General features: G+C 42.7%; 1 protein-coding gene across 3 annotated transcripts in view; it reads right to left on the reverse strand.

The window, feature by feature from the left end:
* LOC139574013 (phosphatase and actin regulator 4B-like) overlaps nucleotides 1-17,363 on the reverse strand; it is an 82,219-nt gene that overhangs the window by 45,773 nt on the left and 19,083 nt on the right. Inside the window, exon 1 of one of the 3 annotated variants that reach the window (XM_071398108.1) lies at nucleotides 10,433-10,750. The exons of the other annotated variants lie outside the window; for them this stretch is intronic. The gene's annotated coding sequence lies outside the window, so the exon portion shown is untranslated. Of the gene's footprint in view, nucleotides 1-10,432; nucleotides 10,751-17,363 lie in introns of those variants that run through there. 3 annotated transcript variants of the gene reach the window in all.

Raw genomic sequence — 17,363 nt, forward strand, 5'->3', positions numbered from 1 at the left:
TCGTTAGCCAAGGTTAATTTCAGTGTAGGAAAGGATGAAACAGCGTCTGTGCCACCAGTAAGTACAGATAGTAACGTTACTATAAATCCCCTCGCAGGATCCCCGCAGCCGGACAACTTTCTCATGGCTTCTGGAGGGAAATGCTGTAGGAATGCTCAACCGGTGTCGCTCATTCAGCCAACAGAAACTTTCAATCGGTTCTCCCCATTAAGCAGCGAGTCAGAGGTCGAGCCTTCTCTGGTCTCTACTCCTCCCGTTACGGGGTCTGAGACGCCGAAGCTTCCCACCATTAGCTCTGACAAATTGAAAACCCTAGTCATTGGCGACTCCATTACCCGCAGTATTAGACTTAAAACGAATCATCCAGCGATCATACACTGTTTACCAGGGGGCAGGGCTACCGACGTTAAGGCTAATCTGAAGATGGTGCTGGCTAAAGCTAAAACTGGCGAGTGTAGAGAGATATTGTTATCCACGTCGGCACCAACAATGTTCGGATGAAACAGTCATAGGTCACCAAGCACAACATAGCTTCAGCGTGTAAATCAGCTAGAAAGATGTGTCGGCATCGAGTAATTGTCTCTGGCCCCCTCCCAGTTAGGGGGAGTGATGAGCTCTACAGCAGTCTCACAACTCAATCGCTGGTTGAAAACTGTTTTCTGCTCCCCCCAAAAGATAGAATTTGTAGATAATTTGCCCTCTTTCTGGGACTCACCCACAAACAGGACCAAGCCTGGCCTGTTGAGGAGTGACAGACTCCATCCTAGCTGGAGGGGTGCTCTCATCTTATCTGCAAACATAGACAGGGCTCTAACTCCCCTAGCGCCACAATGAAATAGGGTGCAGGCCAGGCAGCAGGCTGTTAGCCAGCCTGTCAGCTTAGTGGAGTCTGCCACTAGCACAGTCAGTGTAGTCAGCTCAGATATCCCCATTGAGACTGTGTCTGTGCCACGACCTCGGTTGGGCAAAACTAAACATGGCGGTGTTCGCCTTAGCAATCTCACTAGAATAAAGACCTCCTCCATTCCTGCCATTATTGAAAGAGCTTGTGATACCTCACATCTCAAAATAGGGATACTTAATGTTAGATCCCTCACTTCAAAGGCAGTTAAAGTCAATGAACTAATCACTGATCATAATCTTGATGTGATTGGCCTGACTGAAACATGGCTTAAGCCTGATGAATTTACTGTGTTAAATGAGGCCTCACCTCCTGGTTACACTAGTGACCATATCCCCCGTGCATCCCGCAAAGGCGGAGGTGTTGCTAACATTTACGATAGCAAATTCCAATTTACCAAAACAAATGACGTTTTCGTCTTTTGAGCTTCTAGTCATGTTCTCATATGCAGCCTACTCAATCACTTTTTATAGCTACTGTTTACAGGCCTCCTGGGCCATATACAGCGTTCCTCACCGAGTTCCCTGAATTCCTATCGGACCTTGTAGTCATAGCAGATAATATTCTAATTTTTGGTGACTTTAATATTCACATGGAAAAGTCCACAGACCCACTTCAAAAGGCTTTCGGAGCCATCATCGACTCAGTGGGTTTTGTCCAACATGTCTCCGGACCTACTCACTGCCACAGTCATACTCTGGACCTAGTTTTGTCCCATGCAATAAATGTTGTAGATCTTAATGTTTTTCCTCATAATCCTGGACTATCGGACCAACCTTTTAATTACGTTTGCAATCGCAACAAATAATCGGCTCAGACCCCAACCAAGGAGCATCAAAAGTCGTGCTAGAAATTCTCAGACAACCCAAAGATTCCTTGATGCCCTTCCAGACTCCCTCTGCCTACCCAAGGACGTCAGAGGACAAAAATCAGTTAACCACCTAACTGAGGAACTCAATTTAACCTTGCGCAATACCCTAGATGCAGTTGCACCCCTAACACTAGTTCCCTGGTATACAGATAATACACGAGCTCTGAAGCAAACTTCCAGAAAATTGGAACAGGAATGGCGCCACACCAAACTGGAAGTCTTCCGACTAGCTTGGAAAGACAGTACAGTATCGAAGAGCCCTCACTGCTGCTCGATCATCCTATTTTTCCAACCTCATTGAGGAAAATAAGAACAATCCAAAATTTATTTTTGATACTGTCGCAAAGCTAACTAAAAAGCAACATTCCCCAAGAGAGGATGGCTTTCACTTCAGCAGTAATAAATTCATGAACTTCTTTGAGGAAAAGATCATGATCATTAGAAAGCAAATTACGGACTCTTCTTTAAATCTGCGTAGTCCTCCAAAGCTCAGTTGTCCTGAGTCTGCACAACTCTGCCAGGACCTAGGATCAAGGGAGACACTCAAGTGTTTTAGTACTATATCTCTTGACACAATGATGAAAATAATCATGGCCTCTAAACCTTCAAGCTGCATACTGGACCCTATTCCAACTAAACTACTGAAAGAGCTGCTTCCTGTGCTTGGCCCTCCTATGTTGAACATAATAAATGGCTCTCTATCCACCGGATGTGTACCAAACTCACTAAAAGTGGCAGTAATTAAGCCTCTCTTGAAAAAGCCAAACCTTGACCCAGAAAATATAAAAACTATTGGCCTATATCGAATCTTCCATTCCTCTCAATTTTTTTTGAAAAAGCTGTTGCGCAGCAACTCACTGCCTTCCTGAAGACAAACAATGTATACGCAATGCTTCAGTCTGGTTTTAGATCATAGCACTGAGACTGCACTTGTGAAGGTTGTAAATGACCTTTTAATGGCGTCAGACCAAGGTTCCGCATCTGTCCTCGTGCTCCTAGACCTTAGTGCTGCTTTTGATACCATCCATCACCCAATTATTTTGGAGAGATTGGAAACCCAAATTGGTCTACACGGACAAGTTCTGGCCTGGTTTAGATCTTATCTGTCGGAAAGATATCAGTTTGTCTCTGTGAATGGTTTGTCCTCTGACAAATCAATTGTACATTTCGGTGTTCCTCAAGGTTCCGTTTTAGGACCACTATTGTTTTCACTATATATTTTACCTCTTGGGGATGTCATTTGAAAACATAATGTTAACTTCACTGCTATGCGGATGACACACAGCTGTACATTTCAATGAAACATGGTGAAGCCCCAAAATCGCCCTCGCTAGAAGCCTGTGTTTCAGACATAAGGAAGTGGATGGCTGAAAACTTTTTACTTTTAAACTCGGACAAAACAGAGATGCTTGTTCTAGGTCCCAAGAAACAAAGAGATCTTCTGTTGAATCTGACAATTAATCTTGATGGTTGTACAGTCGTCTCAAATAAAACTGTGAAGGACCTCAGCGTTACTCTGGACCTTGATCTCTCTTTTGACGAACATATCAAGACTGTTTCAAGGACAGCTTTTTTCCATCTACGTAACATTGCAAAAATCAGAAACTTTCTGTCCAAAAATGATGCAGAAAAATGTATCCATGCTTTTGTTAATTCTAGGTTAGACTACTGCAATGCTCTACTTTCCGGCTACCCGGATAAAGCACTAAATAAACTTCAGTTAGTGCTAAATACGGCTGTTAGAATCATGACTAGAACCACATTTTTTTATCATATTACTCCAGTGCTAGCCTCCCTACACTGGCTTCCTGTTAAGACAAGGGCTGATTTCAAGGTTTTACTGCTAACCTACACAGCATTACATGGGCTTGCTCCTACCTATCTTTCCGATTTGGTCCTACCCTACATACCTACACATACACTACGGTCACAAGACGCAGGCCTCCTAATTGTCCCTAGAATTTCTAAGCAAACAGTTGGAGGCAGGGCCTTCTCCTATAGAGCTACATTTTTATGGAATGGGTCTTCAGTAGGTCATATGATTGAGTGTAGTCTGGCCCAGGAGTGTGACGGTGAACGGAAAGGCTCTGGAGCAACGAACCGCCCTTGCTGTCTCTGCCTGGCCGGTTCCCCTCTCTCCACTGGGATTCTCTGCCTCTAACCCTATTACAGGGGCTGAGTCACTGGCTTACTGGTGCTCTTCCATGCCCCTAGGAGGGGTGCGTCACTTGAGTGGGTTGAGTCACTGACGTGGTCTTCCTGTCTGGGTTGGCACCCCATTGGAGTTGTGCCGTGGCGGAGATCTTTGTGGGCTATACTCGGCCTTGTCTCAGGATGGTAAGTTGGTGGTTGAAGGTATCCCTCTAGTGGTGTGGGGGCTGTGCTTTGCCAAAGTGGGTGGGGTTATATCCTGCCTGTTTGGCCCTGTCCGGGGGTATCATCGGATGGGGCCACAGTGTCTCCTGACCCCTCCTGTCTCAGCCTCCAGTATTTATGCTGCAGTAGTTTGTGTCGGGGGGCTATATCTGTTATATCTGGAGTATTTCTCCTGTCTTATCCGGTGTCCTGTGTGAATTTAAGTATGCTCTCTCTTTCTCTCTTTCTTTCTTTCTCTCTCTCAGAGGACCTGAGTGCTAGGACAATGCCTGACATGATGACTCCTTGCTGTCCCCAGTCCACCTGGCTGTGCTGCTGCTCCAGTTTCAACTGTTCTGCCTGCGGCTATGGAACCCTGACCTGTTCACCGGACGTGCTACCTGTCCCAGACCTGCTGTTTTCAACTCTCTAGAGACAGCAGGAGCGGTATAGATACTCTCAATGATCGGCTATGAAAAGCCAACTGACATTTACTCCTGAGGTGCTGACTTGTTGCACCCTCGACAACTACTGTGATTATTATTATTTGACCATGCTGGTCATTTATGAACATCTTGGACATGTTTTTTTAAATAATCTCCACCCGGCACAGCCAGTCCTCATAGCCTGGTTCCTCTCTAGGTTTCTTCCTAGGTTTTGGCCTTTCTAGGGAGTTTTTCCAAGCCTTCTACACCTGCATTGCTTGCTGTTTGGGGTTTTAGGCTGGGTTTCTGTACAGCACTTTGATATATCAGCTGATGTAAGAAGGGCTAAATAAATAAGTTTGATTTGATCAGATGGCTCATTTATCACAAAACCCACTGATATTGCTAACTACTTACTTTTTCATTGGCAAGAAACAAACTTAGGGATGACATGCCAGAAACAAATGCTGAAACTACACAACCAAGTATATCTGACCAAATTATGAAAGACAATAATTGTACTTTTGAATTCCGTAAAGTCAGTGTGGAAGAGGAGAAGAAATTATTGTTGTCTGTCAACAATGACAAGACAACGTGGTCTGACAATCTGGATGGAAAATTACTGAGAATAATAGCAGACGATATTGCCACTCCTATTTGCCACATTTTCAATTTAATCCTACTAGAAAGTGTGTGCCCTCAGGCCTGGAGGGAACCTAAAGTCATTCCCTTACCCAATAATAGTAAAGCCCCCCCTTACTGGCTCAAATAGCCAACCAATCAGCCTGTGACCAACCCTTAGTAAACTTCTGGAAAAGATACAATGCTATTTCACAGTAAACAAATTGACAAAGGACTTTCAGCACGCATATAGGGAACAAGCACAGCAGTTTCACAAATGACTGATGATTGGCTGATGATGATAAAATGATTGTGGAGGCTGTCTTGTTAGACTTCACTGCGACTTTTGACATTATCAATCATAGTCTGCTGCTAGAAAAACTTGTGTTATGGCTTTTCACCCCCTGCTATAATGTGGATAAAGAGTTACTTGTCTAACAGAACACAGAGGGTGTTCTTTAATGGAAGCCTCTCAAACATAATCCAGGTAGAATCAGGAATTCCCCAGGGTAGCTGTTTAGGCCCCTTGCTTTTTTCCATCTTTACTAAAGACATGCCACTGGCTTTGAGTATGGCCAGTGTGTCTATGTATGCGGATGACTCAACACTATACACGTAAGCTACTAGAGTGACTGAAATGACTGCAACACTTAACAAAGAGCTATTGGTAGTTTCGGAATGGGTAGCAGGGAATAGGTTACTCCTAAATGTTTCCAAAACTAAAAGCATTGTATTTGGGACAAATCATTCAGTAAACCCTGAACCTCAACTGCATCTTGTAATGAAAATTTTTGAAATTGAGCAAGTTGAGGTGACTAAACTGCTTGGAGTAACCCTGGATTGTAAACTGTCATGGTCAAAACGTATTGATAGAACAGTAGCTAAGATGGGGAGAAGTCTGTCCATAATAAAGCACTGCTCTGTCTTCTTAACAACACTATCAACAAGGAAGGTCCTACAGGCCCTGGTTTTGCCGCACCTGGACTACTGTTCAGTCATGTGGTCAGGTGCCACAAAGGGGGACTTTGGAAAATTGCAGTTGGCTCAGAACAGGGCAGCACGGCTGTCCCTTAAAAGTACACGGAGATCTAACATTAAATGACATGCATGTCAATCTCTCATGGCTCAAAGTGGAAGAGAGATTGACTTCCTCATTACTTGTTTTTGTAAGAGGTGTTGACAAGCTGAAGGTACCCAGCTGTCTGTTTAAAATACTATCACACAGACACCCATGCATACCCCACAAGACATGCAGCAGAACAGACTATGGGAGGCACACAGTACTACATAGAGCCATGACTACATGGAACTCTATTCCACAACAGGTAACTGACGCAAGCAGTAGAATCAGATTTAAAAAGCAGAAAAAAATACACCTTATGGAAAAGCAGGGACTGTGAAGTGACACAAACATAGGCACAGACACATGCATACACACACACACGGTAACATACGCACTATACACACACGTACACATGGATTTTGCGTTGTAGATATGTGGTAGTGGAGTATGGGCCTGAGGGCACACAGTGTATTGTGAATTCTGTAATTAATGTATTGTAATGTCTTTAAAATTGTATAACTGCCTTAATTTTGCCAGGCCCCAGGAAGAATAGCTGTTGCCTTGGCAGCTAATGGGGATCCATAATAAATACAAATACAAGGTAAGGTGACTCTTTCAGTTAGAAGCATTTGATTTTGCAATCGCATACATCATTTTGGATTTGTGTGCTCATGAAAACTGTTTTCACCCTGTAACATAAGGAGACACAAAATGTTACTTAGACTGCATTTTTGAGATCTCTATATAAAAAACTGTCCGACAGCTAGATCCAGGATTCTTACAGGATTAAAGTTCAATCTCTAATTTAACTGATTAATGCTTAATATATGATTTAACAACAACTTACACTGCCATAAATGCAAGGCCAGAAAAGTTCTGACATGATTTTGGACAAATCCGTCAAGACCTCATTTTGACAATATCACAATATAATTTTTGTGCTAGTTGCTTTACCTGCACCAAAACGTCATAGCTTGTTCTCAATCCTCTTTTTTATAGGGAGCCAATTTGTTTTCAGCAACTGATCAAAACTTCTCATGGCTCTCGTCTCTGCAGCAGACATGGAGAGCAATATGTTTGTAACATTGAATTGCAATAAAATCACAGTATTGAATTGCAATACATATAGAATCATGAGAATCACAATACATATTGTATTGGCACCTAAGTATCGTAATAATATCATATCGTGAGGTCCCTGGCAATTCCCAGCCCTACAAATGACTATCACTATTCTTTAATGAACCGTGTTATTAACCCATGACTACATGGGCAAAAGCCTGTTAAAACCTCTCTAGGGTACGTGGGACGGTAGCGTCCCACCTGACCAACATCCAGTGAAATTGCAGAGCATCAAATTCAAAAATAGAAATACTGATGATAAAAATTCAGAAAACATACAAGTGTTATACATAGGTTTAAAGATGAACTTCTTGTGAATCCAACCACGGTGTCAGATTTCAAAAAGGCTTTACGGCGAAAGCATACCATGCGATTATTTGAGAACATCGCCCAGCAGACAAATCATTACAAACAGTAACCAGCCAAGTAGAAGAGTTACACAAGTCAGAAATAGAGATAAAATTAATCACTTACCTTTGATGATCTTCATATGGTTGAACTCAGAAGACATTCATTTACTCAATAAATGTTTGTTTTGTTTGATAAAGTCTCTCTTTATATCCAAAAACCTCAGTTTTGTTCACACGTTATCTTCAGTAATCCACAGGCTCAAACGTAGTCAACAGGCAGAAGAAAAAAAAAATTGTATCCGTAAAGTTCATAGAAACATGTCAAACGATGTTTATATTCAAACCTCAGGTTGTTTTTAGCCTAAATAATCTATAATATTTCAACCGAACAATAATGTCGTCAATATAAAAGGTAAACAAGAAAGGCGCGCTCTCGGGATTGCGCATGAAAAAGCTCTGTGACACTTTAGGGTCCAGTCATTCAGACTGGTCTTACTCCCTCATTTTTCAGAGTACAAGCGTGAAACAATTTCTAAAGACTGCTCACATCTAGTGGAAGGCGTAGAAACTGCAATTTGAGTCCTAAGTCAATGAATACTGTAATGGCATTGAATAGAAAACTACAAAAATAAAGAAATCCTACTTCCTGGATGGATTTTTCTCAGGTTTTCACCTGCCAAATCAGTTCTGTTATACTCACAGACATTATTATAATAGTTTTGGAAACTTTAGAGTGTTTTCTATCCATATCTACCAATTATATGCATATCCTAGCTTCTGGGCCCGAGTAGCAGGCAGTTTACTTTGGACACGCTTTTCATCCGGAGGTGAAAATAGTGCCCCCTACCCTAGAGAAGTTAAAACAATGTGATGGCTGTTGTCCTGAGAGGCCCCATTGACCAGAGCTATAAATACACACCGTCCAATCAATGCTCTGCCGTGAAGTAATAATTCTGTTCAGGACACAGCCAAGCACAGGGTTCTACTGCTCTATTACACACACGCAATCATAAATGCATGGACACACTCACGCACACACACAGCCATTACCTAGGCTAATAACAGCTATGCACAGGGTTCTACTGCTCTCACTCACACACAAACGCACACGCACTTCCCATCATCAGTCTACCATTTAATATGACTGATTGCTCTGTTTCAGAAGTATCGTCACCACTTATGAGTTTCTCTTGCTTTATGAGTGTGCGAACAAAGCTTTGCTTTTCAACCACAAAAGAAAGCTAAAAGGGTAAAGGAATGAAACCGAACAAGTGGCAGTGACACCAAATAAGCCCCATCCTTTCCTTGAGTTCAGAGCCTGGGCTAAATGTACTGGACTTTTAGCATTGAAAGACAAGTAGTCACTGAATTATTGGACAAGGTGCGAGCGCACACACACCACAGAGGCAGCAGATAAGTTTCTCACACTCCCGACCTGCCTAGTACCACTGCTTGGTGAGTCACAGCAGAATCTGGAGTAGAGTGGCGAGCATTTCCCAATCTTAGAAAGGTGTGTGTGTGTGTGTGTGTTTGTGATCTTATACATCTCGTCATGCCCTCATCTTTGTGCTCAGCCTTTGTTTCAAATGACATGCAGTGATGCATTCAAAGAAATGTGCTCTCTCCCTCCCTCGCTCTCTCTCCCTCTCATGCTGACAGCACACCCTCTGGATGGTGCTTGTGAAAAAGGGATGTACATGGCCTAGTTCCCTTTTGAGTTTTTAACCGTCTCACTGCTGGGCGAAACCGCTGTGCTCAATCAATGCTTTTCTGCACCACCACAAGTCTCACTGTGTCAAAGTCAAACAGTCCAGAGACTTCAATCACTCACCTTTCCACCATAGCGATGCCAGATATACACTCCACTTGCCTTTGACACATCATAACATGTCAGTCTCCAGTCCAGACCACAGCTGATAACACCTGACCTCACATAATACCTCACACTGACTGTCAAGCAGGAGGGTGCGAGACCTGGCACACACCTTGGTCAGTGATAGTCCTGACTAATTAGAGATCGTAATGATTTCCACTGTGGTGAGTAGCCGATTGAATCGATCCTGATGAACATAGAGTCAGTGGTCGTCTTATAACTCATTCTGATCAGCTCCGATTGATATGAAAGATTCGCTTGCCGTAGCAAACAACCTGAGGCGACACGCATAGATTAAACCCACAACAACTCTTTACAACCAACACAGACTAAACCTACAACAACTCTTCCTCAGAGGGTACTTTTAAGTCCTGCTATTGCCTGCACCCCCCCCCAATCACACACACCTACCCCCCCCCCCCCCTCCACAGTCACCAAAGATCAGGCATCACAAAGCACAGGTCAGAAAGCACAGGTCAGGAGGAATCACAAACTAGTTGTTGCTAGAGTCACTACTGTATAATGATTTGTAGAGTGCACTCTCACTGGCTGGCGCACTCCACTAGCAATGATTCAATTAAGATGAGAGCGGAAACGGGAGCAGCTGGCTTGGTTATGGGATCTTTTAATAGCAGCCCAGCCCACCTCCTCTCACTGCAGGGCTGCTTGGGTTTTGGGCACAAACAGCCACCAATAAAGTGGAGGAAAAATAGTTATCCCCAGTTCTTTAAACTTCACCAAGACAACACTCTCAGCTTATGACATGCATCTAGCACGACACATCTAGAAGATAAGCACTGCAGGTGTCCAGAACCCGAGCCTAAAGCAGGTGGACCCAGTGCCATACTCACTGCTCCAGAAGGGTCTTTATGCCAGATCTCTCCCCCGCCAAAGGTGTCTTGGAGCTGGGTGCGCAGTGGCAGACTTACAGCCTCTCTAGTCCCTCTCGTGCGAATCTCTCCGATCAGCACCGCTCCTCAGCCCCCCCTCTCGGATACGGACAGAAGATGGAGTCTGTTCTCAATCCGGGTCGGCTACACGTCATCACCGCGCCTACCCCAGAATAGCACCACTCACCGCAGGGACTTGTGGCCCACTTTCCCAAGGAGCCTAAAACGCTCCTCTCCTCTGAAAAACTTTTTAAAAATCTCTCCACCTGTTTTAGAGCACTGTTCAACAGGAAGCTAGTGCAAATGGACCTTTGAAACTCACTGTTCTTCGGTCACTATGAGCAATGAGAATGTGTTTTTATCCTCTGTCCTAAAGGCAGAAGTAAGGACTCCACCCAATGTGGTGTGTGGAAGTGAAGTTCCTGATTACATACAGTAGACAAGATCGCTGGCTTGGACAGCTGTCAGGTATCAGCATAATCTAGCTTGAACCCACACCTTTTGCATGGTCAGTATTTTCACACACCCATCTCCCAAGCACTCTGCATCCCATATTTCCATCCTCATGCATGGAGTCCACAGTCTCCGCACCCTCCACCCTGCTAGTGGACTAAGATGAGGAGAGAGCAGAGTACATTAACCAACAGGGTTTCCGTTAGCCGGCAATTGGCAAAAAAAATATAAAAAAAGAACTTTTTAATTCATTGGTGGAAACACCAGTTCATGGAAATACAATTCACTGTCATGCTTATCGGTCTATAGGCTAATTTGAATAATTTTGTGTAATTAAATTGGCCTGTGTATTCATTAGTCATCATGCATCTTATTTATCCAACAACTATTATACGCGCACAGCATACAGAGCCTATTTTGAGCGGGATTTCTCCTGCAGCTCCTCAGCTGGTTGCTGCTAGAGTAAAATTGGCTTTTATAAGCCCATTCATTGCGCCACAAATCCCAATGAAAATCGCATGTTTAAAACAGTTTTAGTGCACAACTAAAAAGAGCTAAAAAATGTTTCCTCTAAACTGGTAATTGAAGCACGCCTCCCATTCAACATTCAAGTGCAGGCAACAACCTATTAGTGCACAGCACCACTTTACAATGTGAGCTGGAGGCAGTATGCATTTTGAAAACATGCTTAAAACCTTTTTCAAATAGCTTACTGTGAGGAACTATAGTTAATATATTATAATTCGCAACGGATATAAAAAATAAATAAAAAACACTTTCCTACATTTCCTGTGCAGCAGGACAGGTACTTCTATGCGTGTTCAGGTGCGCACACACTACCTCAACATTATCAGGAAAGAGAAACCAGACACATGCTCATATGGAGCACCCCAAACAAAAGACAATGTTTCTCACAAGTGTAGCAGGTTGTGAACTCTGCAAACAACGTTTCCACTCCGAGATTGAGAAAGGTAAATGCCTGTAATTAATACATAAATTAACAGATTTTTTAAAATGATGATAGGATAAGACAACCATAAGAACTAAGGACAATGTACATATCAAAACTCAGACAAACAAACACACACGATACAACACAGTTGAATCTGACAATTAATCTTGATGGTTGTAGTCGTCTCAAATAAAACTGTGAATGACCTCGGCGTTACTCTGGACCCTGATCTCTCTTTTGACGAACATATCTAGACTGTTTCAAGGACAGCTTTTTTCCATCTATGTAACATTGCAAAAATCAGAAACTTTCTGTCCAAAAATGATGCAGAAAAATGTATCCATGCTTTTGTTACTTCTAGGTTAGACTACTGCAATGCTCTACTTTCTGGCTACCCGGATAAAGCACTAAATAAACTTCAGTTTGTGCTAAATACGGCTGCTAGAATCCTGACTAGAACCAAAATATTTGATCATATTACTCCAGTGCTAGCCTCCCTACACTGGCTTCATGTTAAGGCAAGGGCTGATTTCAAGGTTTTACTGCTAACCTACAAAGCATAACATGGGCTTGCTCCTACCTATCTTTCCGATTTAGTCCTGCCGTACATACCTACACGTACGCTACGGTCACAAGACGCAGGCCTCCTAATTGTCCCTAGAATTTCTAAGCAAACAGTTGGAGGCAGGGCCTTCTCCTATAGAGCTCAATTTTTATGGAATGGTCTGCCTACCCATGTGAGAGACGCAGACTCGGTCTCAACCTTTAAGTCTTTACTGAAGACTCATCTCTTCAGTAGGTCATATGATTGAGTGTAGTCTGGCCCAGGAGTGTGAAGGTGAACGGAAAGGCTCTGGAGCAACGAACCGCCCTTGCTGTCTCTGCCTGGCCGGTTCCCCGCTCTCCACTGGGATTCTCTGCCTATTACAGGGGCTGAGTCACTGGCTTACTGGTGCTCTTTCATGCCGTCCCTAGGAGCGGTGCGTCAATTGAGTGGGTTGAGTCACTGATGTGATCTTCCTGTCTGGGTTGGCACCCCCTTGGGTTGTGCCGTGGCGGAGATCTTTGTGGGTTATACTCGGCCTTGTCTCAGGATGGTAAGTTGGTGGTGGAAGATATCCCTCTAGTTGTGTGGGGGCTGTGCTTTGCCAAAGTGGGTGGGGTTATATCCTGCCTGTTTGGCCCTGTCCGGGGGTATCATCGGATGGGGCCACAGTGTCTCCTGACCCCTCCTGTCTCAGCCTCCAGTATTTATGCTGCAGTAGTGTATGTGTCGGGGGGCTAGGGTCAGTCTGTACTTCTCCTGTCTTATCCGGTGTCCTGTGTGAATTTAAGTATGCTCTCTCTAATTCTCTCTTTCTTTCTCTCTCTCGGAGGACCTGGCCCTAGGACCATGCCTCAGGACTACCTGGCATGATGACTCCTTGCTGTCCCCAGTCCACCTGGCCATGTTTCAACTGTTCTGCCTGCGGCTATGGAACCCTGACCTGTTCACCGGACGTGCTACCTGTCTCAGACCTGTTGTTTCCAACTCTCTAGAGACAGCAGGAGCGGTAGAGATACTCGTAATGATCAGCTGTGAAAAGCCAACTGACATTTACTCCTGAGGTGCTGACTTGTTGCACCCTCGACAACTACTGTGATTATTATTATTTGACCATGCTGGTCATTTATGAACATTTGAACATCTTGGCCATGTTCTGTTATAATCTTCACCCGGCACAGCCAGAAGAGGACTGACCACCCCTCATAGCCTGGTTCCTCTCTAGGTTTCTTTCTAGGTTTTGGCCTTTCTAGGGAGTTTTTCCTAGCCACCGTGCTTCTACACCTGCATTACTTGCTGTTTGGGGTTTTAGGCTGGGTTTCTGTACAGCACTTTGAGATATCAGCTGATGTAAGAAGGGCTATATAAATACATTTGATTTGATTTGGACAACAGTTATTAGCAATGCCATGGTGTAGCCTAATACAAAAATAAATAAGTACAGTAGCTTACATTCCATTGCATTTGGACAATTTTACCATTCTAATAACATATATTTGCTTTAATTAATATTGTTCAATAGAACTCTAATCGACTTGGTCAAAAAAATATGCCTAAAGAGTTTCTCAATACTCCCATTGCTTAGCATCTCCCACTTTCTTTAATGCTGTTGAATTTTCTGATTTCTAATAGCAATTATAATTTCAAGGAGGAATCGGTGTCTAACAAAATGTTTTTAAAAAGTTGGTGTTAGACATGTAGAATTTTGTGTTTTGAATATGAATATTTTACCTAGCAGAAGTATTGTACTGTCAATTTAAGGACTGTGGACAATGAGGTCACCAAAGACAAGCTGAGGATTCAAGTTTACATACACCTCAGCCAAATACATTTAAATTCAGTTTTTCACAGTTCCTGACATTTAATCCTAGTAAAAATTCCCTGTCTTAGGTCAGTTAGGATTACCACTAGGATCACCACTGTCAGAATAATAGTAGAGAGAATGATTTATTTCAGGTTTTATTTCTTTCATCACATTCCCAGTGGGTCAGAAGCTTACATTAGAGGTCGACCGATTAATCGGAATGACCGATTAATTAGGGCCAATTTCACGTTTTCATAACAATCGGTAATCAGCATTTTTGAACACTGATTATGGCCGATTACATTGCACTCCACGAGGAGACTGCGTGGCAGGCTGACTACCTGTTATGCGAGTGCAGCAAGGAGCCAAGTTAAGGTACTAGCTAGCATTAAACTTATCTTATAAAAAACAATCAATCTTAACATAATCACTAGTTAACTACACATGGTTGATGATATTATTAGTTTAGCTAGCTTGTCCTGCGTTGCATATAATCGATGCGGTGGCTGTTCATTTATCATTGAATCACAGCCTACTTCGCCAAACGGGTGATTTAACAAGCGCATGCGAAAAAAGCACTGTCATTGCACCAATATGTACCTAACCATAAACATCAATGCCTTTCTTAAAATCAATACACAAGTATATATTTTTAAACCTGCATATTTAGTTAATATTGCCTGCTAACATAAATGTATTTTAACTAGGGAAATTGTGTCACTTCTCTTGCGTTCTGTGCAAGCAGAGTCAGGTTAAATGCAGCAGTTTGGGCCGCCTGGCTTGTTGCGAACTGTGTGAAGACCATTTCTTCCTAACAAAGACTGTAATTCATTTGCCAGAATTTTACATAATTATGACATAACATTGAATGTTGTGCAATATAACAGCAATATTTAGACTTATGGATGCCACCCGTTAGATAAAATACGGAACGGTTCCGTATTTCACTGAAAGAATAAATGTTTTGTTTTTGAAATGATAGTTTCCGGATTTGAACATATTAATGACCTAAGGATCGTATTTCTGTGTGTTATTATATTATAATTACGTCTATGATTTGATAGAGCAGTCTGACTGAGCAGTGGTAGGCAGCAGCAGGCTCGTAAGCATTCATTCAAACAGCACTTTCCTGCATTTGCCAGCAGCTCTTCGCTGTGCTTCAAGCATTGCGCTGTTTATGACTTCAAGCCTATCAACTCCCAAGATTAGGCTGGGAATACTAAAGTACCTATTAGAACATCCAATAGTCAAAGGTATATGAACAACAAATGGTCAGAGAGAAATAGTCCTATAATAACTACAACCTTGTAACAATCCTCGTCTGGAGAAAGAGAGGAGGACCAAAGCGCAGCATTGTAAGTGTTCATGATGAAACTTTAATAGAACAAACTGAACACTGAAATACAAAACAATAAATTGAACGAACGAAAACCGAAACAGTTCCGTGTGGAACACACAGACACGGAAGACAACCACCCACGAATCCCAGGTGAAAAAAGGCTACCTAAGTATGATTCTCAATCAGAGACAACTAACGACACCTGCCTCTGATTGAGAATCATACCAGGCCAAACGAAAAAAACAACATAGAAACACAAACATAGATAACCCACCCAACTCACACCCTGACCATACTAAAACAAAGAAATAACAAAAGAACTAAGGTCAGAACGGGACAAACCTAAAACTTCTTACCTGGGAATATTGAAGACTCATGTTAAAAGGAACCACCAGCTTTCATATGTTCTCATGTTCTGAGCAAGGAGCTTAAACGTTAGCTTTCTTACATGGCACATATTGCACTTTTACTTTCTTCTCCAACACTTTGTTTTTGCATTATTTAAACCAAATTGAACATGTTTCATTATTTGAGACTGAATTCATTTTATTGATGTATTATATTAAGTTAAAATAAGTGTTCATTCAGTATTGTTGTAATTGTCATTATTACAAATATATATATGAAAATCGTCCGAGTAATTGGTATCGGCGTTGAAAAATCATAATCGGTCGACCTCTAGTTAACATACACTCAATTAGTATTTGGTAGCATTGCTTTTAGATTGTTTAACTTGGGTCAAATGTTTTGGGTAGCCTTGCACAAGCTTCCCACAATAAGTTGGCCCATTCCTCCTGACAGAGCTGGTGTAACTGAGTCAGGTTTGTAGGCCTCCTTGCTCACACACGCTTTTTCAGTTCTGCCCACAAATTTTCTATAGGATTGAGGTCAGGGCTTTGTGATGGCCACTCCAATACCTTGACTTTGTTGTCCTTAAGCCATTTTGCCACAACTTTGGAAGTATGTTTGGGGTCATTGTCCATTTGGAAGACCCATTTGCGACCAAGCTTCCTGACTGATGTCTTGAGATGTTGCTTCAATATATCTACAATTTTCCAACCTCATGATGCCATCTATTTTGAGAAGTGCACCAGTCCCTCCTGCAGCAAAGCACCCCCACAAAATGATCCTGCCACCGCCGTGCTTCACGGTTGGGATAGTGTTCTTCGGCTTGCAAGCCTCCCCCTTTTTCCTCCAAACATAAAAATGGTCATTATGGCCAAACAGTTCTATTTTTGTTTCATCAGACCAGAGGACAATCATTGCCCCCATGTGCAGTTGTAAACCGTAGTCTGGCTTTGAGGTTTTGGAGCAGTGGCTTCTTCCTTGCTGAGCGGCCTTTCAGGTTATGTCGATATAGGACTTGTTTTACTGTGGATATAGATACTTTTGTACCGGTTTCCTCCAGCATCTTCACAAGGTCCTTTGCTGTTGTTCTGGGATTGATTTGCACTTTTCGCACCACAGTACGTTCATCTCTAGGAGACAGAAGGCGTCTCCTTCCTGAGCGGTATGACGGCTGCGTGGTCCCATGGTGTTTATACTTGCGTACTATTGTTAGTACAGATGAACGTGGTACTTTCAGGCATTTGGAAATTGCTCCCAAGGATGAACCAGACTTGTGGAGGTCTACAATTTTTTTTCTGAGGTCTTGGCTGATTTCTTTTGATTTTCCCATGATGTCAAGCAAAGAGGCACTGAGTTTGAAGGTAGGCCTTGAAATACATCCACAGGTACACCTCCAATTGACTCAAATTATGTGAATTAGTCTATCAGAAGCTTCTAAACCATGACATTTTC

The sequence above is a fragment of the Salvelinus alpinus genome, chromosome 4 (assembly GCF_045679555.1).
Source record: "Salvelinus alpinus chromosome 4, SLU_Salpinus.1, whole genome shotgun sequence".
Taxonomy (NCBI): domain Eukaryota; kingdom Metazoa; phylum Chordata; class Actinopteri; order Salmoniformes; family Salmonidae; genus Salvelinus; species Salvelinus alpinus.